General features: G+C 33.7%; 2 long non-coding RNA genes across 2 annotated transcripts in view; both read right to left on the bottom strand.

Moving 5' to 3' along the window:
• The window catches only part of LOC136035373 (uncharacterized), a 63,382-nt gene that overhangs the window by 22,574 nt on the left and 13,453 nt on the right, over positions 1–27,355 (bottom strand). The gene's annotated exons all lie outside the window — the stretch shown is intronic.
• LOC136035822 (uncharacterized) lies at positions 13,212–26,303 on the bottom strand. The gene is made up of 4 exons (XR_010619517.1): positions 25,518–26,303; positions 19,147–19,243; positions 17,498–17,648; positions 13,212–13,350 (listed from the first exon to the last, which is right to left on the bottom strand). It is a non-coding gene; the product is annotated as an uncharacterized LOC136035822 (long non-coding RNA).

Below are 27,355 nucleotides of genomic sequence, written 5' to 3'. Positions count from 1 at the left end.
CGATTCTCATAAAAGCTGAAAATAATAACATTTACTAATTAAAAATCTCAGGGCTAGAGTTTGACTGGCCCACATTTTAGGAATATTTAACCCTAGTTACCATAGCTCTTTACGTGCCACAACGATAATTCATCCAGAACTATAATTGCTATATTTGTAAGTGATTTTCCAATGATATATACGCGGTTTATCAAATCTTCGTCAAATTTGAAGAATTTTAAGTTTTCCAATGAATTGCACACTATTAACAGTAGCGATAAAACAACCTTAAAGAAAAGAATTAACTTGAAATTTCAACTCAGAATTGTCGTATGAGATGGTTTGCAAAATATAACCACATTTGTGTAAACTCGGGGTAAGTCAAGGTTATAGTAATATTTGTTTCATCACTTATAATTCCTTTCTTTTTGAAGCTTAAAAAAGGTTTTAATTTGATTGTGTTTTCGGATTTGTTAGTTTTTAGTCAAAACTATGGTCTATCCGGTGCAATGACAAAAGTTTTGCATCCAACACTTTTTAACCAATCAAACCAATTTTTTGTTTAGTAATACTTGACAAACGCTTTAGTTTACCAGCTACTCCAGATTATTTAACGATATGCTGGATACGGTAGCAGGAATGTCTTTTCTAAGCAATATCGTATAAGCGATAAAGTACTATTGAAGGAATTTCAACCTTAGTGCAAAATTGACACTCATGTCCGGAGAACGGTTGCATCCAAGTCGAAATTATTTATCCTGTATTTTCACGGTCACTTTGATCGTAGTGCCTGATAGAAAATTCCATATTGGTCAAGAAAACAGCCTTAGGCTATTGAAAAATCGAAAAATTATTACCTCCACATTAGCTTTTTAGCGTTTAAAGGCTGTAGAATTAAGAGGTATGACAATATTTTTTCTAAATTGGTGCCGGCAGGGGGATCCTCGGAAAGAGCAGAATAGGGGAAAACGATGGAAAAATGTGTGCTGTCCCATTGTTGACTCCCTTCCAATATATTTTGACCCTTAATAAGAAAAATTTAAGTTCTAATTTGTGACTGAGTGACCCCTTTCCAGTTTTCCACAAAAATATCCTATATGATTTGGTTGGAGCAACACACAAAAAAATCAAATTTTTCATGTCATAGTAATGTAAGTAAAAACGATTCTGGTCAATAAAGAAAATATAAGAGCCTAAATAGTGATAATATTCAGTCAAAGAATCAGCTTTTTGTGGAAGAAATCAAGGGAAAAAAATATCAAATTTTTCATAGCAATGAATGATAAGTAGAAACTATCCTCGTCAATAAAGAAATATGTATGTCCTAAATATGTATTGGTTTATTAGTAATTAGTGCAGTTATTAATACACAAGAAAGTTCGTATAATTATGGAAAATACAAGGAAAATAACTTAGTGAGGGGCATTTACGGTAAAAATATGCCGTCAACTTTTGTTTGGATTGCAAGAGTACCCATGAACTGATTTATAAAGTTACTATAATCAAAAATGTTTTAGCCTGAATGGATTGCTGGAGATTTTTGTATTTTCCCTCTCAACAGATAAGTTTTTTGTTTTTATTATCATTTTTTTTCCAGGAGTGATTGTATTTATCTAGTTGTCACTTTGAAAACTATTAAATTTTTACAGCTATGACGTATAAAGGCGTTCAATATATTAGTTTTTGGTATTTAAAATTAGACTGAAATTTTTTATTTGATTTTTGAATTTTAGTTTTAATATTTTAGTTTTAACAAACTATTTTGATAATGCTTTTTATGGACAATTGAGTCTAAAGGAATTAAATATTTTGGTGTTCAATAATCAAGTTCAAAGCTGTCGATATTGTTACAAAATATTCGTCCTACGCTTTGGCATTGCTCCTAATGTATCATTTGATGTATCATTCAATGTAACATTTTCGATACAGTGATATATACGGTTCTGCCAAGCTCTGCTCTAATCTGTTGCCTAAGAAAATCGCTCAAGGTCATGTACCTCCCGTTTGTGTTGACCGTGTCAAAAGAAGTGTAGAGAGACTTAAATCGAAATTTTATGATATAGACGGCATCAGTGCTTTCCACCTCAATACTGATTCGGAGGAATTAGTTTATCACTTGCAGTTACTTTTTCAGATGTTTCTTTGCTCTTCTTTAGTCCCTGATTCTTTTTTAGTTGGTAACATTACGTCAATTTCGAAACGTGGTAAGGATCCAATTAGTTGCGCTTCGTATAGGCCGATTACGGTTGCTTGTACTTTAATTAAAGTATTTGAATATGTTTTGCTCCCTGATCTTTCGTCTAAAGTAGATCATATGTCTAATCAGTTTGGCTTCAAGCCGTATGTAGGATGCCAACATGCTCGTCGTGCTATAGCTTTACTATTACTTGAAGCATATAAAAATGGTTTTGACGTTCATTTTTGTGCACTCGATGAATCAAAAGCATTTGATTGAATATACCATAGGCAACTTTGTTATTCTTTAATCCAACTTGGTGCTAATGTGTCTATTATATCAACTTTTCGTTTTTGGTTTGCTAATTCAAATGTTCGACTCAAGTCAGGTGACACATGCAATGGTAATATTCCCATCCATTCTGGTCTTAGGCAAAGAGGAGCTTTATCCCCTTATCTTTTTAATGCTTGTCTTTATTCTGTTTTGCCACGTATTAATCCATCATGTTTTTTAGGCCTAACTAATCTTTCGTATATTGCAAACGCAGATCATTTACTTCTGATCAGCCACACTAAATCTAGCCTAATTACGTCGACCCAGCTTGTTTCTAACTCTTTTGAGAAAATTGGCCTCAAACTTAATACTGAAAAATTTGAATATTTAGTTTTTAATGCTAAATATCAAAGTAGTGATCTTGCTTATGGTTATTTTTCAGTTAAGCTCGTTTCTTCGATTCGGTGGCTTGTTAGTAGTATTTGTTCATCTTTATCGGCTTTTCGATCTTGCGGGCTTAATGATATTAAAAGAAAACTTAAAATTGGATACGCAAAAACTGTCTCGAACCGATAAAGATTATCACGAAAGGCTTTATCCAGACTTTATTCTATATATTGCGATCAAGATTTGCAAGGTATAAGAGTTCTGTATTTTCGTTATTGCAAATATTTATTGTATCTGCCGCGTTCTTATAGAAATCAGAAGATTATTAGAAAGTTTTGTGCCACTTATATTATTTTTGTTTATAAAAAACTCCATGCTAGATTAGGTGCTGAGGCCTGTCAACGCTTGGGTCCTTACCGCCCTTAATTAGACTGTATTGATTGTATTGTTTTTGTTATTTTGTTTTTCTTTCCTTAAAGTTTTTACTCCGCTTAAATTGTCAAAACAAGCGGGTAACAAATAAATTATTATTATTATTATCATATATATATATATATATATATATATGTATATATATATATATATATATATATATATATATATATATATATATATATATATATATATATATATATGTATATATGTATATATATATATATATATATATATATATATATATATATATATATATATATATATATATATATATATATATATATATATATATATATATATATATATATATATAAATTACAAGTAATATTACTAAGTAATAAAAAAAGAGCACACAACAAAATAGACTCATCTATCACAAACTTTGTAATTTTTAAGTTGTATAATTATTTCTGATATATATATATATATATATATATATATATATATATATATATATATATATATATATATATATATATATATATATATATATATATATATATATTTGTTTTCTCTTTGATTGTTTTCCCATTGGATGATTACATCAAACCAATAGCCCTAGAATATCAGGAAAGGGAAATTTGGACGCATTTGAAAGAAAATTAAAGGTTATAGTGCCACCAAAATTGGAGGACAACTTGTCCCCCCCCCTTTTTTCCCTCAAAGTTGTCATATCAAAACTTGAAGACAGTTGTTTTGTTCAGATTATTGAATGGCCAATAACTATGCCATAGAAAATAACATGACCTCCAAAGCCCGTAGGCAAAGGTCTTTCAGTTATAGGACTAACCTATTGTTTACGCATAGTATTTGTTATTGAAAAGTGCGTACATTTTTTTTTGGGGGGGGGGGGGAAGGGGGTACGGTAAATTTTCTGATGGGGGATTTTCCACATGGAAATTTTTCATGGGAGGAAAGTTTTCTAGGGGCAGGGGCGGCTAAAATATTATTATATATAAAATATCAAATTTATTGGCTAAAATAGCACACAAGCTAGCATAAGCACGTCAGAACAATTACAATGACAAAACAGATGCTAAGGAATAAACATGGTAAAAAGTTCAATCAATTATTAAAATGCGAAACAAAATAGGGAACAAAAGAGTTTTTGTACTTCATCGTCATCATTTGGGGACACAAGTGAAGTTGGGTATTTGGAGCTCTACGAGCATTAAGTCTTGTTTTAGGAAGGATTGGGGGATTTTGTTTTGAAGGAGGGGAGAAGACGCCGATGATAGTCAGAACTAAGGCACTTGTGACCAAAGTTCATGATAAGGATGTAACGTCGGGATTCCAATTTAGTAAGTTCAAGTCTAGCCAAATCTTCATCGTATATAGTATAGGACATCCAAAGTATAATTTTATTGCTATTTTTTGAATGCTTGTAATTTTGGAACATCGGTCTTTGGTCAAGCCTGGGTGCCGGACAGGGCAAGCATATTCAAAACAGGGTCTTATGTAAGAACAATAAATTATTTTAAAGTTTTGGATTGATAAGGAGAACCATTTGAGAAGGGAGAAAGATTTAAGGAGAAAATTACCAGAATTAAATAAGTGAGAAGTGTGGGACTTTCATTTAAGACATTGTCCAACTGCACACCAAGCACTGTAACCGTATTTAAATTTTGTATGCAAAGGCAATTATTGATAGAGGGTATATTTTTTTTAAAGGAGGATAGCTTCAAACTGCTTTTGGGTATGCTTAGGTTGAGTTTAACATTGTCAAAATCATTCTTTAAGTTGTTAAACAGTGAGTCAAGTTTAATGTCCAAAGTATTGGTGGTTTGACAAAGTTTAAGCAATGTCAAATCATCCGCAAATGTAAAAGCGTTGTCAAAACTTGGTAAAACATAGTTAAAAACAATTAAAAATACTAAAGGACCTAATTTTGTCCCTTGAGGTGCTTCACAGGAAATCGAGGTAGAACCTGATGAATCTCCATTAGGGAGGACTACACATTGCTCACGACCAGACAAAAAGCTAGCTACTATACGTAAAATAAAATCTTTGGTACCTAAAGCCCTCGCATTTTCAATAACTGTCTGATGATCCAAATTGTCAAAGACTTTGCTAATATTAGCAAACACAGCCTCAACGTAGGAACTTTTTAACTCAAGATGTTTTAAAACGGTGTCAAGTATGTAATTTAAGCAATGCGTGGTGCTGTTATTCGGCCTAAAGCCAAACTGATATGGTTTGTTTTTATCATGAATATCTTCAAAAGAGGAAATTGTATATAAAACTTTCAAAAATTTTGGAGAAAATAGAGGTTTTTTGATATTCGTCTTAAGTCAGAGGGAACTTCTGGGGTCTTATTTTTTGGTATAGGTGATATAATAGCTCGTTTAAAACACGCCTAAAAAAACCATCTACAAAACATTGGTTAAAAAAATGGCAGTTACAGGTAGACTTAAATACTGGGCACATTTCACAATCAATTTGGTAGGGATATTACCTGGGTAAATTGAATTGTTTGTGTCAAGATTTTCCAGTTTAAGTACGGTCTGATGTATTTCAATCGCAGGAATGTTAGTCACTGCACTGTTGGCCGGCAGATTTTGGAGTGGCGGGTGAATTTTACAAATTGAAGCAAAATAATCATTTATGATATCCAAACTCACTGGATCAACATTACTATCCAGTTATAAAAAAAACTTTCAAGAGACTTATCCTATAAGATCATGGATACTTTTGTAGAATTTTTTAGGGTGAGAATACAGTCTTATTGAGCACTTGAGCACCATGCTACTTTCTTGCTTCACGGATTTCACTAACAACAATGTTTCGAAGTTTCCGAGATCCTTGGAAAAATCCAAGAATTAAGAGTTTTAAAAAGAGTTTATCGCGTTCATTTATTAGGCACAATTTTATTTATTTATCCATGGTTTACAGTTGGATTTGCGATTAACTTTTTTCACTGGAAAGGTGTCACAGCATAACTGAAAAAGTTCTGCTGAAAAATTAGAAGTCATTTCATCACCATTGGTAAGATATAGGATATCGGCCCAAAATTTAGAGCTAAATTTTACTTTGAAATAAACAATCTTCTCGTCATTAATGGATTTATATGAATCATTGATAAATGGTTTTGGGGGAAAGCATGATAAAAGGGTACAACAGATGTATTGATGGTCACTTGCCCCTAAAGGAGGGGCTATTTTTTAGGCACAGTAGTAATCTTCAATATTGGTAAAAATTGAGTCTAGGGATTTATCACTGCGTTTAGGAGACTTGACTACCTGATCAAGGCTAAGAGCAGAGCTATACCAATTTTGGTCTAGCTCATTAAAATCACCACATAATGTAATGGCCGCAAAAGGGTACTTGCTCCGAATTATGTGAATATAAAGTTGCAGATATGACGTCAGCTCCTTCTTAAATCCACCACGAGGCGGGTAATAAACATTATAAAAAATAATGCAAGATACTTCTTTTGGGAGGTTTTTGGGTCTGCTCCAGAGCTATAGAACTTCGGTTTTGGAGTTGATCTCTATTTCAGAAAATGAAAGAATTCGATTTGGGAGGGTACACCGACAAAAAAAAGCCACTCCACCACCATGAGATAGAGAAATACCATCTTTGTCGAATCTGGGCTGGCAGACCACGTTTCGGTTAGGCAAACAATATCAGTCTGGTTTTTGTCATGAATAATTTGTAGTTCATTCATTTTATTTACCAGGGAACTTACACTTGCAAGAAGGATTCTAGGAAATGAGTTCTGAATGTGTTTGTTTGGTGCCGTTTAAAATTCAGATTTATGTTGCTTTTTAGGGCTAGTGTGAACAGTGGGCTAGTTTGGCGAACTTTGGTTTTTGGCTGATTATTGTTCATAGTGATAATACTCGGGAGACAGTTTGACAGTTGACGAGAATTCTTTCGGGTACTATTAAAACGTCTTTTGAATGTGTCATAACCATGATTCAAATGAACTCGGTCACAACCGAAGCAAAGACCACTTCGAAACTTGCTACAAACTTTTTGGTGTAGTAGTTGGTAGTCAGGTACCTTACATTCACCTTAAATATTAAAACTTTTGCAAACATGCACAAATTTACATTTTTTCCCTTTTTTGCAAATAGCAATCCAGGCATATTTGCAAATACCTTTATCTGTAGTGAATTCATGACTGCTTTCCTTAATAGTCTTCACCTTGAGTTTGCATTTATTAGCACTCGATTTTGAATTATCTAAGTCAGATGTACTCTTAATCATGTTATTAACAAGGTAACTGAACTTTTTGAAAATAAAAGTTTGTTTATTAGTTTTAATTCTCGCATTTTAGTGTAAGTTTCTTTATATATACATATTTGTTTCTCTCTCTTTCTCGTAAAGTGCTGAAGATGGCCCATGGATATAGGGCCGAAATATTCACAGAATTGATTTCCACTGTCTCAAAAAGATGTTCCCTATTGTTTCAACTTTGTATTTGTTTGACGGGTAAGACTACCCATCAATGAAAAGAATATATTTGAATTCAGCATAATAATCCGATTCTTTCGATGTACCAATAAGTATAAAAATTCAGTTTTTTAGAATTCAAAATTCGGAAGTAGTTTTTAAAACTCAAAATTCGGTTACTATTGAGCCGGGTCGCTTCTTACTTACAATTCTTTACCACAAACAGTACGATTTGTGCAGAGTAGGGGTGTGCTCAAATGCCAAGAAACGCTGAACACGCGACGTTACGATTTTTTCAACTCTAGCGTCAATTTCCAATCTCATAAATTGCCTAAGTTCTTTGGAAGTAAATATTGTAGGGCTGCTACAGGCTCATGGACTTAGGGACCTTTTTTAGTCAAAAAAGGGACCTCTCTAGGGACCATTCTGGACGGAAAATGGACTACAAAACTAAATTTTCAAAAAGATTTTGAAAGAAAACGCAGTGACACAACATCAAATGACACTGGACTAAGAAAAAATAATGGGAATGATCATTTGCAGACATCTCTGCGTGATCAGAGCCCAAGTGAAACTTAAGAAACCAACCACCTGATAATCATCATTTCACGAAAGAAGCTTTTTCCTTCTTTTTTTTTATGAGCGCTTTACTTTTGAATATAAAAAATCAGATGCAAAAATATGATGAAAGAGATAAGAGCACGGTAACTAGAACACAACTTATTTGTTTCCATTTTTCGCACTGCCTTCTACTGGAACAGAGATGAGATCAGAAACTTTTTCATTGATTCTAACTGGTGCTGGTTCTTTAAGTCTCATTTATCATAGCCTGCTCTATTTCGACTACGTCCTTTTTTTCCGTGCCCTTTTAAGCTGGTTATGAGCTTCCTTCAGTAACTCGTCTGTGGCCTGTTCCTTGACACCAAACGCTTTATTTTTCTTTGAGAAAAATTTTCAAGAGTCTCTATTGTCTGTATTTTCAGAGAGAGCCTTTCTCATGCTTCTAAATTCTGCTGCTCTTTTTCGATTTTTTTCTTTCAAGGCTTTTTCTTGCTGTAGGTACAGAAGATAACTCTTTCGAGCTCTTTGTGACAACAATATTTTGCATACGTCCTCTAAATCTGCCCAACCTATCCCAGTTTTGTATTCAAAGTTCACTCATTCACTGAAGTGCTTTCTTTGCCGAGAACTCATCCAGAAAGGGAGAAACCTCGCCTAATGCTGGCAGACTAATCTAAACTAGTTAAAGCATTTTTTACGACTTAAGACAAATTTGGATACGTTCCTCCCTGGATCACGTTGTTCCATTTGTCGATCTTTCCTGGCTCCAATGGAAGTTTTGATAACCGGACTAGCTTAAACGCGTCAACTAACATGTCTTTTTGCGTTGCGATGGGTAACTTCCTGGCAAAATATATTAAATTGTGAGCAGAAACTGTGTTTGAAACTTCATTGGGATGCAGAAAAGTTAACACTCTCACCAACTGCTTTCTACCAACTTCATCAAAGGTCATCTTCTAGATATATGGTCCAAGAGACTTAGTTAAAAATAAGCAAACATAGTTTGCTTGAAAAAAGTTTTTGATCACTGTATACTGGAGCATTTTTCCATATATAATTGTTATCCGTCTGCGGATTTTCGAGAATAGTTAGACTCAATCATCTTCAGAGCCCATGTATTTGTGCAACTGTTGTTATATCCCATACAACGTAAGCACCTAGTTACATGGGCACTTTTGCCATTTTGCCACCCTCCATAGAAGATGCCACCGAGAGATAAAGCTGATTGGGCGTTAGCTTTATGCTAACATTCTTCTTATGTTCAGCAATTCTGGCGTTCAGCGGTAAAGCGTAGGAGCCCCTATGGTGGACAAGCGAGATATTGTAGATATGACAGTAGAAAGAGAACAGATCTGATGGAACACCCTTACACCAGTCTTTCATTTGGCGTCCCATCGCATCTTTCTCTTCCAGGCAAATATCTCAAAATTTGCACTTTCCCATTCCAACTAAAACTAAAACTCCAAATCCTAACTTTAAAAAATGAACAGAAGCTAGTAGAAAAATATATAGGTTATTACCAAAAACATATTCAAATAAAAAATGGTGCCAGGAAGTAGTCTAATAGTTCAAGAAATGTATGTAAGCTCAGACTCGCACTTCAAACCTGATTTTAACATCACCTCCTTCGTATTTTGTACTTTATGCAATTCTTTTTTTTATTTTCCTCTGCCTGGAACAAAGTGATATCCAGAAAAAAGTTTTCTAAGTAATTAAAAAACCAACCAAACCTAGCCACCTCCTGGCCTATTGACTCTAGAGGCAAAGGGGGTCACTCCTTTTCACGACTAGTCTGTCTGCTCTGTCATGACAGTAACGCTGTAGCCTATGTAAGCCAAGTTTTGTCTTTCCTAGACAAGCCAAAATGGTTTCCAAGAATCTCAATCAAAACAAAAGCATTGAAAACCGTATACTCATAGGTATTGGGAGTTTTCAGGATACAGAGCTTTAAACCAAAGCAAAAAAGGCACCTTAGGGACCATTATCAATTGAAGGGACCAATAGAGACCTTCACTCGATATTAGGAACTTTGTGGCAGCCCTGATATTGCCTGCAGTAGGAGACCAGACGGAGGAGTACGAGCAATTATTGGTCAATTACCTCAGTTATTGCTCTTGTTTTAATTCTTCAGCTGTCAAATTATAGAATTCATTTAGCAGCTCAGTTTTCCGATAAGCATCTGCAGGGAAAAGTACCCGTAAGCTCCTGTCTAACTCAGGTCGAATGGTCTCAGCATCATTCAAAGCTTCCCGAAGCATCTAAATCGAAATGACTTTTACAGGACGCATTTTACTGAATTTACTGAGAGTTAATATTAATTACAATTTTATCATCTTAAATTAAAGTAACAAAATTACTAATCAGAATATAAAAATTAAAACTATTATTTAAAATTAAAACAATAAACTATAATGAATGAAGTTCCAAAATTACTTTAATATTATTTTAAACGTTTATATAATCTTTATAATACAAACATTTTTATCATAAATAAAATCAAAATGATAAAAAATAAGATTATAAAAAAACTAAAAAATAATGATTAAGATTATGATACTAATTATAGTATATTTACTAGTACTAAATTACTCTTAAACATGAGTAAATTTTAATTAATTTGCTTTTTTTATAGGGCGCAACACCTGTACGCTATACATAAAGGGGCATTCTTCCGACAAAGAACAGACACATGATGATTGTGAAATATGGTGTTACTTGGAGTGTATAGTATTCGCAAGTCTGGACACAATAGACTAGGAGCAGGAAACTCATCAACCTTCTTAGTGTCCCAACCTCCTAATGGCTCACAACCCCCATTATATTAAAGAGCAATACGAACATTATCACTCGTTTTATTAGTGGAGCCAAAGTTATTCTTTCATTACTAATTCACACAAGAATCTTCATTTTCTAAGTTTTATTTTGGTATTTGTATGTTTATTTTAACTGAAATATATGATAAATAACAGATTCTTTACACTTTAGAATTTAGTTTTTTCTAGCTCAATACGACCTCTAGTTTGAGAAACAATGGATGAGATTAACAAATAATTTATACATTTACCGATAGCACTATAGCTTCTTTAAAAACTCGCCACAGATTCATTACTAGGACAGACCAATAAAGTGAAGCGTCATGCTAGGATGAGGTTAAAGGTCAAATATACTCGGGCGGAGATACAAGGTCAAGCAACAAAAAAGGTGCTTAAACCTGATTGGTTGCTATTGTTTCAACTTTGTATTTGTTAGTAGTAGATACGGAGGAGCTCCCTTAGACATCTAGGACCCTCAGATATTAAACTGCATAAGATAATTTTTAGATAACAATAGGTGATTTTTTGAGCTTTGGCGTGGAAGTTTGGTGGTTTGAATAAAGGAAAAAATAGAAATAATGTGTTTAGGACATTTCAAGAGGCTATAGAACTTATATTAGATAGAACTTATAATTTTGAAATCAGCATTAAAATGCGATTCTTTTGACGTAACTATTGGAATCCAAAATTCCCTTTTTTAAAGTTTCAGTTTCTATTGAGGCGGGTCGCTTCTTACTACAGCTCGTTACCACGAACTGTTTGACAATTGGGAGCACAATACGAGCAAGCTCTAAAGAAGGAAATGAATTTATATGCTTGCAGAAAACAGCCAGAGGGTCGTGGGGAACGACTGAACTTGCCCTATTAGTACTATTCTGGATCTTTTGCAGTGGTACCAAGAACGTTTTCAGAGCACCAGCATACATCAAACAGCCATACTCGGCGGCGGGTCTAATGCAATACTTGTAAAATGTGAGAACTAGTTGTTGTCATCTGTAAATTGTGGCATTACATTTTAACCAATCACAACATTTAAGCCAGTTTTGGCAAAGACAGACCAATACTGACAGATTGGTTAAGATTTTGGTTCGTGTTATCTTATATTACTGTTTTCCTTATACCACTCCTCATTTGGTCAAGACACATTGGGCTCTTCAGGTTTTTGGTCCTGAAATGGCTTGAAGACTACTTCAGGTTAATTTTTAGAAATGGAGTTTCCTTGTGTTTTCACCTAATATGCACATAGCTTATTTTTTCTTCCCGCTTACTTGTAATTTATTCAACTCTGTTTGTCTAAAATCCAGCTATGCATATTTTGTATTCATTTTAGCTTTTGCATCTCTTTTTCTATTCGTTACTCTATTGGTCTTAACAGAAGTCATAGTCACACGTGGTTCACACTCAATGTTATTCTTCACCCTCTACTAAATCGCATTGGTGATTGTTTACTATTTTCTGTTCTAGTCAAACAACATTAATAAATCAAGAAAAAAAAGATTAAATTAGAAACAAAATGCCTCTTCATAGCACCTAGTATACTATACGCGAATTTTTTTTATGCTACTTTCCCACTTTCTTTTTACTCCTTTTTTGTACTCGATTGTCCACATATCATTCTGAAACTTAAAGTAAATCAGTCATCGTGTGAATTATTTGAAGATTTTTTTCATAAGCTTCATCGATTCTTAGAGGTGGAGGTTGGGGCTCTATTTCCATCCTTTATTCAATTACAAAGACAGTTTTTCAAAATACTTCCTAATTTTCCCATTCAATCATTCGTTTCTGGTCCAACATATCTGAAATTCGTCTCGCTTCATAGTTTTCATTATACGAAACTTTCCTCTTTTGTCAGAACATAGTTTAAGGATACGCTTCACATCGCACCATTCATTTATAGCCTGTTTAAAATTCACGTAAGAGCTAGCGTTTTGAGAAGAAAACTATAATGTTAATTGGAAAATCATATATTCCATTGAAATAGAACAAAAAGCAGAAGCATATATTCCTGATATGAATAGCAAATCAACGTTATTATTTTCCTATAATACATACATTCAGCATATAGCTTATATCATATAGCATATATGATATATGCTATATGATATATCATGTATCATGCTATATGATATATGATATAAGCATATATAATATAGCTTTTTGGACACTAGAAAGTTTGTTGTAGTCGGCCAGATGCCTCCACCCAATTCGACTAAGTCGGTAGTGCTCCACTGTACCTCTTGGCCTTGAAGTAACTGAGCATCTATTGACTACTCTTATGTAAGAAGCATCTCTTGGAAATTTTTCCTCGACTGCTTTTGCAGCAACAGCCTAAAAAAAAAAAAAACTAAACTCGAATGTCGTTTAATCAAGTTGCTACAGTATGCGTAAAATACTCATTTTTACTAATTTGACTCTAATTTACTATTCAAGCACAGAACAATTTTCCGAAATTACTAATGATGAGTGCTAGATGAATGAATATTTGATGAGACGGAACCAGCGGAAACTAGCTCATATGAAGAATGAAATTTATTCAGAACAGAAATTATGTTTACATTGCCGGGGCAACGTGAAGTGTTGCAGCAAGCTTTTGGTAGGTTTTGTTCGACCAAAAGAGCAATTCCGTCGATTTGGTTCTTCCCCATCGAATTTGCTTCATCTTTTTTTGTCAACAACTCAAAATTTTTAAAATGTTATGTCCCAAGTAAAATGATGGTAAGTTCCTTAAAGGACGCCATAAATATACTGTTGCAGCTTAAAACCAACCCTTTTTTTCCTCCGGCCTAATCAAATATGTTACTTTTAAGTATTGATCAATATGCACAAGCTAATAGTTTGTTAATTTCCTCAAAACGTATAAATTAACCAAATCTAATGTTACTATTCGAAAGATGCATAGTATTAATTATTTAAAAAGTACTTTTCTCTATCAAATATAGGCTAAGGCTTAAGCCTAGTTAAATGGTAGTGGGACAGGTTAATAGAATGAAAAGGGTAAAATTTATGAAATATATATTTACATAGTTCAATTATTATATAAAATACAGCAACGTGCTTAATACCAACTATACATGTATAACAGCACTCCTATATACAACCGTGTCCTGTGTTGAACATACCATTCTTCGATTTACAATATGATTATCAAAGAGGCTAGCTATCTTACCATCCTATGAATGCTATGTAAAATTTATGAGTCATTTAAAGGTCAAATACCTTATTGGTTACGACTTGATTACTGTACTTACCAAACTGTAGTAGTTGATTATCTATATTATTTTCCTTCTGGGTACCAAATTTACCTAAATGTAGGATACCATCTATCCTTGATTATACGAGCCAGGGCATAGAAGAACCCTAACACAAGTACCATATTTTTGTATTGCATTTGCTATATTTGCTCCTATAAAATTTACTTTTCACTCATTTCTCCATCAACCGGATCTACAGGGGCGTATACCACTATGTCTGAAACCTTTCCGTTTTTGGTCATGAAGTGAGTAACTAGAATTCTATATTATTAATTCCTTCCCTATATAAGCAAACATTTGAAGCTTCTTCATTCCTCATTAGTCTGACCTTCTTCTATGTACTCCTCACAGACGGGGCACTTGCCCAAGGCCCAGAAAATTTTAGGGGCGCAAAATTTTATATAAATAATCTAACGGTTAAAATCACTTTGTAATTTTTGAAATTTTGTTCAGATAAAGTAGATGGCACAGTTGGCAGTAAGTATAAGCAAATTGAATCCAAAGTTTTCATTTTTCCTATGACTATAAATGCAAATTATAATTCGGAATCTATTAAAAGTTTAATAAAAATTCAGATTCCATCCAGTTGCTCCACAAACTTCAAGCACTTAAAACAATTATTAAACATAGACACATTTCCTTAAAGAAATCTATGGATGTGTTAGGATTAGTTGTGCAATAGAAATATGAAGGGTTTTTCGCAAACGTAAAAGACATCAGATATTATTGGCGATTGCAGCGTAGTTGGCCAGTAATGAGCGGTCTTTTAGCTAAAACCTTATGGCGTCTTGGGCCGGGAACAGCCTGTAGGGTGTCTGCGAAATATCCTCAGATATCACAGAGCTGAGCTTCAGCCCTGACATCCTCTGGGGTGAAGACACATCTCCCCTCTACTAAGAATCAGTTCATACTGCCGTTGTAAGTGTGTCTAGGTTGGCTTCTTTTGCACGTCCCTTCAGGGGACCACTCATAAATTGTACATTGGTGTCAATCCTCTGGCATACGAAGGGCGCGGCTAGGGTTTATCCATCTCCTAAATCTCAAAAGGTAAGAAACTAAAGGTTGACCGATCTGCGGGCAAATTTCCATGCTCGTGACCTTTTCCTGCCACTATATGTTCAGTTTTCTTCTAATGCACATGTTTTTAAAAGATAGGATGCATTCTCGAGTTGGATATTTGGTTTCCAGTATTCAATTGCATAATGGAGAATGGAAACCACATTGTTATTTTCTAGGCGGAGCTTCAAGCACATAGAGGATTTTCTACTGCACCAGATCGGTTTCTTCTCGTTAAAATCTGACTTAGCAAGTCTGAGTTTAGCTTAGACCTTATATCCTCTTAGGATATAAGACAGACGCTTGTAGGGGGAGTTTTTCAAGTAAAAAGGGGGTCAGGGGGAGGGGGTTACGTGGGAGGAATGTATCATGAGGGAAGAAACTTTTCACGAAGGGGCCGCAGAATGTTCTAGCATTATTTAAAAAAGACAATGAGAAAATAAATAAAAACAATTTTTCAGGTGGAAGTAAGGAGCAGCATTAGAACCTAAGACGAGCAGAAATTATTACGTATGTAAGGGGGTTCGTCTCCTCCATAATACCTCACTCTTTACACTAAAGCATTTTTAGTAATTTCAACCATTTATTTAACGGTCTTTGTGATTCAGGGGTACTTCTTAAAGAATTGGGACCAAACTGAAGCTTTAATGTAAAGAGCAAGATACGTAATAAAAAAATACAAATATAGAATTTTGTTACGCAAGTTAATTCGTAAGTTACATATATTTATTACTAATAAAAACGTTCAAAAAAATCAAAAGTTCTAGCTGCCTTTTTAAGTAACCAAGAATTGGAATGCAACTAGGCCTCCTCCCCCATCCCTTTTATTAAAATTGTCCTATCAAAACTATGAGATAGCCACAAGTTTTTTATTGTTTTAAAAAGTAGAGTAGTGAGAAAAAGTCAAACCCCTTTAATACAAGGAATAATTTAAGTTTGTTTGAAGTTTTAATGTCGCTCCTTACTTGCAGTTAAAAAACTTATTTTTTTAAATTTAACACAGGCTCGAAGGGATGTCTTCAGCATCTCTGCCGTGTTCCCGTCGACTCCACAAGTATGTCCATTTTTAACTTTTTCACAGCTGTCGTCACTTCTTCGGTGCTGAGGGGTCATCACTTACGTCTATTAGTAAGAAAGGTTAGATCAACTATAGGCCATAGTCAGATCGATTATAGGCCAGCTGCGACTGAATGATTTAGTGTTAATGAGCATAGAATTCAAAGAATTACAAGCAATCAATTGGGAAGAGATAATGAACAACTTCGCAGAGGCTAAAGTTAAAAAAGTCAGATTTATAAGAATGGAAAATTTGGTTAGTAAATGAGATGAACTGCCACTGTTACCCCCTTTACCCAAATAAAAATTCTGTGTCCCCTAATTTCATGTTCCATATACATGGGAGATGAGTTCTTAAAACTCTTAACAAATCCAGTTCAAAATATCTCGATTTATCAACCAAAGTTTCAGTACGAGAGTTGTCTCTCAATGTCACAATTTTCAATGTTACAATTTTCAGGTTACTTAGATACTTGGAAATTGTGAAGGCCACAAAAAAGCAATGGGTCCTGTCAGTACAAAAAAAGGGGTTAATTACTTCTTCACAAGCCTAATGCAAAATGCTTAACCCTGATTAAAATGAGACAGCAATATTTATACATGTCTCATTATAATTATGCGTAAAAAATATTACACTACGACGGCAAGGAAAGCCTAAATAAAAAATTTAGCAAGGCAAACATTATTTAGACTAGAAAAGCCCACCATAACCAAAGAACCCAAAAGATCTATTCACTAATCAAAATCCAGTGAAATTTAATGTTGTTAACAACGCTAGAGCTTCGTCAAGGGACGTAACTCTCAGAGTTTGTTATACCTTTTTCCAAACTAGCAAAAAACTTGCTGAAGAAGAAGCCGGTCCTATGCATAAGAGCAATTTAAAAGACTTGAAACGAAGAGCATTTTATAGCTTGAAACACTTGAAAAACAAAACATAAAATAAATTAAAAGTAGCTTAACATGCTTTCACATGTCATTTCTTTTAGTAGGGACTAACATGTTTCTTCGATCAGATGATCTGAAATCCCTTATATCACGTAAAGCTAGTTTATGGCAATGCCTCAAGATTTCAAAATGCTTCCCCTTTGAAAAAGAGCTAAACTACTGAATACCTGAAGCTCTGGTGGCAGAACTGTCGCTTTCTTCGCCACTAAATGCCTGATCCTTTATTCAGATGATTTTGACGCATTGTCTTCACTTGTTATCTTTTATCATTCTCCAAACAGCCCCCTTTTTTCGAACTTGCTGCTGGTTTGCAACACTCTGAAATAAAAATTGTAAAACTCTTCTTTTGTTTTGATACCAGTTGAAAATTTATTGTTTCATCTGCTAGTGATAGATGTAGGCTCAATGTAGCTCTAATACAAACAACTTTGTTTCTACTCATTGTATTGCAGTAGCAATTGAACCACAAATTTTATCTTCTTCAAATTTTAAGTACAGACTTTTATGTACTTCCAATTTGACTCAAAAGCTACATCAACCTTCCCAACTTCCATCCGATCTCCTGTAATGATCTTAGAAAATTACATAGAACACGTGTCTATACATACTGCATATTATACCCATTAATATTGGAAAGAAAAGTTTTATCTGTTAATTTTGTTGGAATGTCGTTTTCTCGGTCTTGAAGACGTAATTCCAATGATGTTAGTGGAATTTTAAGGCATCTAAGATTTTTTTTTTAATTCAAGACATATTTTTCTACTTTTCCAAAATATTTTAAATCAGTATTTAGCTAATTTAAACAATCGATGGCTTTTTCTCCAATATATATGTATATATATATATATATATATATATATATATATATATATATATATATATGCATATATTTTATTTGCACTGGAATTACTTGACTAGATTACTAGGGATCAAAAGTTTGGTATGAAAATATAATAACGATTTGATTAATCAGTTGATTTTTAAATTATATTTTACCAATCTGAAACTGTTTGTACTTTGAAATCATGTGCATTTTTGCTATTTTGATAATATCAAGTAAATGAATGTAATCACTTGGACTTGTTAGTAGCCACAGAAAAAAAGATCTGTACAAAAGCTTATTTTGTCCAAAAACTTCTTCGCTAACAACAAGTTTGTCATTTTAGTTTGCCAGGGGTTTAAAGTACTGAGAAAATTAAAACAAATTTTTTTGCTCTAGGCCATTCTTAGGGTTTCTACTGTGATTATATACGCTTTTCTGCTCCAATTTTCTAAGACTAGTCTAAGTTATTTCGAAATTATGAAGTTTTTAGGGTGGATCATATTTGTCTCAATTGTTGCTGTGAAAATAAATAAGCAAAACTAATCAATTAAATTTGATAAATCTTTTCGTCCATAAAATTCAAATATTAGCAAATCAAGGACTGATTCCCAAAACAACTACACATTCAAAAGTAAACTATGCTTCCATAGGCTAAAGGATCCCCCATGCTTTTAGTTTGTATTTTGCTAAGTTTTCATCAACATTCCTCTTTCTTCTGATTTTGCACCTGCTATTAGCAACAATTGTATAAATGCACATTGAAATTTTATTTACTAAAAATTGGATACTCCATTCTTCCTAATTTATTATATGACTGTGTAAGTTACGAATTGACCAATTAAAACAATCAGAAGTCATTCTCTCTGTTCTTGGTACCCATAATAGTAATATTAATAAATATGGCTTCATATGGGACCTTACTGTGATACTACCTAAAATATATTCAGTGAGTCTTTAGCGACTTAACTATAAGAATGAGTGTGAATCACTTACGATTACTTTTGTGTCACCCAGAGACACCTTCTTTCTCTTAGATGGAGGCAAAAGACTAGATGGCATTCTAACCGTGGACATCAGCTAAATCAAGAGCCTGGAAAATCTGCAATCTGTGAGCAAGTAAACAAAAGTACACCAAGGCATTTAAACCATTCATAAATGAATATATATATATATATATATACTAGCTGTTGGGGTGGCGCTTCGCGCCACCCCAACACCTAGTTGGTGGGGGCGCTTCGCGCCCCCCCAAGCCCCCCCCGCGCGCGTAAGCCGTTACGCGCCATATTAGTTACGCGCCATTGTAGTTGTGTCCCTATGTCCCACCTGTGAATATAGATAGATATATATATATATATATATATATATATATATATATATATATATATATATATATATATATATATATATATATATATATATATATATATATATATATATGTTTTTAACTACGTAAAACTTGCGAATATACAACATTCTTTGCTGTCCCATTGTCTGTGCATATAAATAGATTTTCAGGTTTACCGACTCTTGAACATGCAACATATAATGGTCCATGGGAAAACAATCCGTATTCAGATCTATACCTCATGATTCTAATGATTGCCCTTGAGCTTTGTTGATGGTGATTGCTAATCGACCATTCCCTGAGTCGCCATCGTCATTTATATATCCCCCTGTGCACCCCGGCGTCCCCTTTGTAGTTATGTCCCTGTGTCCCGGTCGTCATTTATATTCCCTGTGTCCCGGTCGTCATTTGTGTCCCGGTGTTCCAGTCTGTGATTTCTCTTTGAGTGTCCCAGGCGTCATTTATATTCCTTGTGTCCCGGTGTCCCGGTCGTCATTTATATCCCCCTGTGCCCCCCGGCGTCCCCATTGTAGTTGTGTCCCTGTGTCCCGGTCGTCATTTATATTCCCTGTGTCCCGGTCGTCATTTGTATCCCGGTGTCCCGGTCTGTATATACATTCGTTTTTTAGTTTTGTTTTTCTCCTTTATTTTTTTCCTTTTTTCTTTTTTTTCTTTTTTAGTTTATTTAGATTTTTAGATTTTTTAGTTTTTTTATTAGTTTTTAGTTTTTTTGTGGTTTTTACCATTTTTTTATTTTTTTTAGTTTTTTTTTTACTTATGTCCTGGTCGTCATTTATACTCCCTGTGTCCCGGTCGTCATTTGTGTCTCGGTGCTTTGTTGATTGCTAATTTATATTATATTTATATTTATATTTTTTATTTTTATTAATATTTTTTTAGTTTTCTTTTTCTCTTATTTTTCAGTTTTTTCCTTTTTTTTAGTTTTTTCTTTTTTAGTTTTTAGTTTTTTTTTTGTTTTTTACCTTTTTTTAGTTTTTTTAGTTTTTTTAGTTTTTTAGCTTTTTTAGTTTTTTTATTAGTTTTTAGTTTTTTTTTTTTAGTTTTTGCCTTTTTTTAGTTTTTTCAGTTTTTTTTAGTTTTTAGTTTTTTACCTTTTTTTAGTTTTTTTTAGTTTTTTAGCTTTTTTAGTTTTTAGTTTTTTTTGTAGTTTTTACCTTTTTTAGTTTTTTTTCTTCTTTTGTATTAGTGTGAAATAATTCAGACGTCATATGCGGACAAACACGACGTCACTCGACAGACAGACAGACAGACATAACCCACAAACAACTTATTTTTATATATATTTATTCATATTTTTTTAGTTTTCTTTTTCTCTTTTATTTTTCAGTTTTTTCCTTTTTTTTAGTTTTTTTCTTTTTTAGTTTTTAGTTTTTTACCTTTTTTTTAGTTTTTTTTAGTTTTTTTAGTTTTTTAGCTTTTTTATTTTTTTATTAGTTTTTATTTTTTTTTGTAGTTTTTGCCTTTTTTTATTTTTTTCAGTTTTTTTTTAGTTATTAGATTTTTACCTTTTTTTAGTTTTTTTTAGTTTTTCAGCTTTTTTAGTTTTTTTTTTCTTTTTAGTTTTTTTGTAGTTTTTACCTTTTTTAGTTTTTTTCTTCTTTTGTATTAGTGTGAAATAATTCAGACGTCATATGCGGACAAACATGACGTCACCTGATCCACAGATCCACACACAGACAACTTATTTTTATATATATAGATATATATTTAACTACGTAAAACTTGCGAATATACAACATTCTTCGCTGTCCTATTGTCTGTCCATATAAATAGATTGTCAGGTTTACCAACTCTTGAACATGCAACATAATAATTGTCCATGGGAAAACAATTCGTATTCATATCTATACCGCATTTTTCTAACGATTGCCCTTGAGCTTTGTTGATGGTGATTGCTAATCGAACATTCCCTGTGTCCCCGTCGTCATCTATATATCCCCCTGTGCCCCCGGCGTCCCCGTTGGAGTTGTATCCCTGTGTCCAGGTCGTCATTTATATTCCCTGTGTCCCGGTCGTCATTTGTGTCCCGGTATCCCAGTCTGTAATTTCTCTTAGAGTGTCCTGGTCGTCATTTATATAGATATATAGATACAGTTTCATTTCAGTTTTTTTTCTTTTTTAGTTTTTTCTTTTCTTATTTTTTTCTTTTTTAGTTTTTCTTTTTTAAGTTTCTTCTTTTTATTGATAATAAACCTCAAAATTTTGGGTATCTGTTTTAAGGTTTTCGAATTACCTTAATCTTTTGTCAAAATATATTGAAACATTTGTGGAATTCCCAGTTTTTTTTAGTTTTTTCTTTTTTTTTAGCTGTTTAGGTTTTTTTTAGTTTTTTTTTTCTTTTTAGTTTTTTACCTTTTATTTTTTTTTACATTTTTCCTTTTTAAGTTTTTTTCTTTTTTTAATTTTTATTTAGTTTTTTTTTAGTTTTTTCTTTTTAGTTTTGTTTTTAGTTTTTTACCATTTTTGTTTTTTCGAATTACTTTAACCTATTGTCAAAATATTTCGAAATATTTATGCAATTTCCAGTTTTTACATTCTAGTTTGTTTTCTTTTATATATATAGAAGATATAATCTGGCGTAATGGACAGACAACTTATTTTTATATATATTGTCAAAATATATTGAAATATTTGTGCAATTCCCAGTTTTATTTTTGTTTTTTCTTTTTTTTAGTTTTTTAGCTTTTTTTAGTTTTTTTTTAGTTTTTTATCTTTTTTATTTTTGTACGTTTTTTTCTTTTTAGGTTTTTTCTTTTTTTAATTTTTAATTTTTTTTTTTAGTTTTTTCTCTTAGTTTTTTTTTAGTTTTTTACCATTTTTCTTTTTCGAATTACTTTAATCTATTGTCAAAATATTTCGAAATATTTATGCAATTTCCAGTTTTTACATTCTAGTTTGTTTTCTTTTCAAGGAGGCACACTCGTGCCTCTATAAAGAGGCGACACACGACAATGTTAAGCGATCTTCGGTTCCAGTGGTCGCAGACGGATGGGGAGGGATGCATTTCGTAGCCCGAGCTCCAACTAAGAAACCTGCAAAATTTCATCCCCCTCCAACTTTTTCTTCATGGGGAAAATCTGGCCGAAAGTTTCGACCTGTCAACCCAAGCCCCCCTTTAACGTTGTCCGATCGGGCTGAAATTCACAAGTTAAGGTCCCCTAGGGCCCAGGAGCTTATCCGCGAAATTTCAGCTTGATCCGATAACTCCTTCCCTGTTTTCCAGAAACCACGCATAGCCACTTAAAATTCATTTACTTTCTTTTTCGCCACGCCTACAGGTCACATCCGACATCGGATCTGGGTGTACGAAGACTCATTCGATGCGGAATTCTCCGAGTAAGTGCCCATGAAAGTTTCGTAGGAAAATCTTAACCCCCCGAAAGTTTCGACCCTCCAACCCCCCACCCCTTTTAACGTTGTCCGATCGGGCTGAAATTCACAAGTTAAGGTCCCCTACGACCCAGGAGCTTATCCGCGAAATTTCAGCTTGATCCGATAACTCCTTCCCTGTTTTCCAGAAACCACCCATTAGCTATTTAAATTAACGGATTTCTCTCCATAAGAGCCCATGTTAATTTGAAATTTTTAAAAGCTATTGAGAAGTTATATTAACACATATGCAAGTTATTAGCTCAGTTGGTAGAGCGTGAGACTTATAATCCTCTGGTCAAGGGTTCAAGTCCCTTACGGGCGATTTTTTTTCACAACATCAAAAAAATTTTGATAACACCTGGACAGCTTATCATTTGAGAGATAACAGAATATTAGCTTCTTATGAGCAAAAGAAACATTTCGGTCATTCTATCTATTTTTTTTTTCTATTTTATACAATGATTTAAAAGCGGGGGTGGGTTCCTCTCCTAATTCCTGTACGAGGAGTACAGGAACTATTAAATTACATCCACCATGGATTGTAGAAAAACGTACAGAATTAATATGAAAAAAAATTAAACCTGTACAAAAGAGTCTTTAAAAGCGGGGGGTTTGCCTCTCCTAATAGTCTTCTTATAGTCCTAATAGTCTAATAGTCCCATGTTAATTTTTGAAATTCTTAAAAGTTACGAATATCAACATTCAAGTACATCAAAATAATCAGCTCGGCACGGCGAGAATGACTGCAAGCATCATAAAAATCCAGCTCCATTCCAGAAAAATTTTTGATAACACCTGGACAGCTTATCATTTGAGAGATAACAGAATATTAGCTTCTTATGAGCAAAAGAAACATTTCGGTCATTCTATCTATTTTTTTTCTATTTTATACAATGATTTAAAAGCGGGGGGGGGGGGGGGCAGCCACCCAAGTTCCTCTCCTAATTCCTGTACGAGGAGTACAGGAATTATTAAATTACATCCACCATGGATTGTAGAAAAACGTACAGAAATAATATGAAAAAAACTTCGTTTTCTTAAAGAGTTAAAGAGGCTGCGTCCCAAAGTCGAACCTTAAAACGTACAGGAATTAGAAGAGGCAGTTGGGGGGCTGCCGCCCCCCAAACCCCCAGCTTTTAAAGACTCTTTTGTACAGGTTTTTTGTTTTTTTGCTAACCCCCAGCTCTTGGCTTCGGAAAGGCCCTCTTTTAATTAACAAAAAATTGAAATGAATGAATAATGGAATAACTTCGAAAAGTGTTAAACACAAGAGGACAGGAGAACCATTGCGCCGAAACTAGTAATTAGTAACAATGAAGTCCCCCCCCCCCCAAAAAAAAACCTGTACAAAAGAGTCTTTAAAGCTGGGGGTTTGGGGGGCGGCAGCCCCCCAACTGCCTCTTCTAATTCCTGTACGTTTTAAGGTTCGACTTTGGGACGCAGCCTCTTTAACTCTTTAAGAAAACGAAGTTTTTTTCATATTATATATATATAGAAGATATAATCTGGCGTAACGGACAGACAACTTATTTTTATATATATATATATATATATTAATGAAAAAAGTGAAAAATTTCAAAGAAAAATTATAAATTTGTTATAGTTAGTCTGCAATATCATAAAATTAACGCTGAAATTTCTCTTTAAGCGATAATTATTCCATAAGTTATTTGCTTTAAAAAAATATTTCTAATCAAAGTCCAGCCAGTGCAAAATAGGCCTTCATTACAATGAGAAAATGATGGCAAGTTAATTGGGCTAGTTGATTCTAGGCTGGTGGGTTACGTGACAAAATTTTACTTTAAAAGTACCTGAAAAGGCAATTAAGCAATAGCTTCGGGTATAGTACAAATAGATTAAATCAGCCAATGTTAGATAGCATTGGCGGGCTAGTTTCCACTATTGTGTTTCCATACTCATTCGATACTTCTAACTCAAGTTTCTAATAACTCATTTAATAGTATATTGTAGGTGACGCAAAACGAGACAAAGGAAAATAGACCTCCTTCCAGTTATTATGAAATAATTGCTCCACGGGTGTTCCTTACATACCCTATATTTTGTATGTATAGTTTTTGGTCCCCATCTTATAACTAATTAAAAACGAAAATATTTAAAACATGGAAAACTTTTAGTAATGCAAAGAAAGTTGAAAGGAAAAAACTTATTTAAACAAATAGCCCACTAATAAGAGTCTAAATATTTTGGCTTCAGATCCAGATGCCTTAATCAACAGAAGAAAAAGGGGGGGGGGGAGAGAACTAGCTCAAGCAAATTAGCATACACATAAAAAGATGAGAAAGCATACAAAACCTAAAAAACAGGAAAAACGGAAGGAACCCACATTTTATAAACTATAGTTTTTATTGTTTTAGTTCTATAGTTTTCACTATTGTTTGTAAAGAAGTCCAATATGGTAAGTCACACAAAATTTTATTTTGACTTCATTCTAATTAAAAATGGAAAGGCAGTGTTGTATAAAGAGAACGCTGACCCTACTATTAACCCTAAACTAATATTTTAACTAACCCTAAACTACTATTAACAGTACTATTGGCTCTAACTAGCACTCTAGAAATCTGATCTAGAAAAAACACAAATTTAAATTCTATATAAATGGACATACCTTTAGCAATAACCAAGCTCTGTCGGTGAATTCGTTGTATTCTCCGTACCTCTGAGTTGCACAGTTTTTGACCATGTGAAGGAAATTAGAAACATGAACATACATTTGAATCGATAAGTACGCATATTTTGCAAAAGAAAAATTAAAATAATTCAACATTCTATGGATAAATGTTTTGAGAAGTTAGCGAATGTTAGCTGTTGAACAGAGAAATACGCGTTTTATTGCAGAAAGAAAATGAATTGCAGCGGCTTAAAATTTTATCGACAAATAATTTGAGAAACACAGCTTAGCAATTTCAACTGATCCACTTGAGCCATTTTTGTAGAAATAAATAAATTGTAGTGAAGCAAAGTACTGTGGATAAATACTTAGAGGAAAACAACTTTGGTATTCATGTCAGGCTTTCTTAAATTCTGCTTTCTTAAATATAGACAAAAATTGAAAAGGAAAGAGTGGTTTTGTGAAACTTCTATATAAATCAAGATTTATTTTAGCACTGTTAAACTTCCAAGTAAAAAATCGTAACTTGTCCTGTCAAAATCATACTTTTAGCCCGCTAGAAATTTGTCTTTGTGCGTCGGTGTCAAAAAATGAAAGCAAAAAAGACCTGCCAAAATAGCAAAAACAATCTTATTGACAGGTACATCTGCAAGATTTTATTTCTGGGACGACAAAGCGGAATTGAAAAATACGCAATGATAAAGGCAATAGGAGAGCACAGAATCAAATAAAGACGGTAAAATTCTCCCATACTTAGATTATTAATTTCTTTTTTTTTCTTTATTTTTCAGACGTCATATGCAAACCCTCAACCCAAAAATACATATATATATATATATATATATATATATATATATATATATATATATATATATATATATATATATATATATATATATATATATATATATATATATATATATATATATATATATATATATACTAGCTGTTGGGGTGGCGCTTCGCGCCACCCCAACACCTAGTTGGTGGGGCGCTTCGCGCCCCCCCAAGCCCCCCCGCGCGCGTATGTCGTTACGCGCCATATTAGTATATTTTTACTAATATGCTAATATGGCGTTACGCGCCATATTAGTATATTAGTATATTAGCATACATAGCGCGTATGTCGTTACGCGCCATATTAGTTACGCGCCATTGTAGTTGTGTCCCTGTGTCCCACCTGTGAATAGAGATAGATATAAATATATGTTTTTAACTACGTAAAACATGCGAATATACAACATTCTTCGCTGTCCCATTGTCTGTGCATATAAATAGATTGTCAGGTTTACTGACTCTTGAACATTCAACATATAATTGTCCATGGGAAAAACAATCCGTATTCAGATCTATACCTCATTATTCTAATGATGTGTCCCTGTGTCCCGGTCGTCATTTATATTCCCTGTGTCCCGGTCGTCATTTGTGTCCCGGTGTCCCAGTTTGTAATTTCTCTTTGAGTGTCCCGGTCGTCATTTATATTCCCTGTTTCCCGGTGTCCCGGTCGTCATTTGTGTCCTGGTGTCCCGGTCTGTAATTTCTATTCGAACAATCCCTGTGTCCCGGTCGTCATTTATATATCCCTCCTGTGCCCCCGGCGTCCCCGTTGTAGTTGTGTCCCTGTGTCCCGGTCATCATTTATATTCCCTGTGTCCCGGTCGTGATTTGTGTCCGGGTGTCCCAGTCTGTAATTTCTCTTTGAGGTTCCCGGTCGTCACTTATATTCCCTCTGTCTCGGTCGTCATTTGTGTCCCGGTCTGTAAATTCTCTTTGAGTGTTTTTTCTTTTTAGGTTTTTTTTAGTTTTTTACCTTTTTTCTTTTTTCAGTTTTCTTT

The sequence above is a fragment of the Artemia franciscana genome, chromosome 14, assembly GCF_032884065.1.
Source record: "Artemia franciscana chromosome 14, ASM3288406v1, whole genome shotgun sequence".
Lineage (NCBI taxonomy): Eukaryota > Metazoa > Arthropoda > Branchiopoda > Anostraca > Artemiidae > Artemia > Artemia franciscana.
This window is presented reverse-complemented; position numbering and strand designations above follow the sequence as displayed.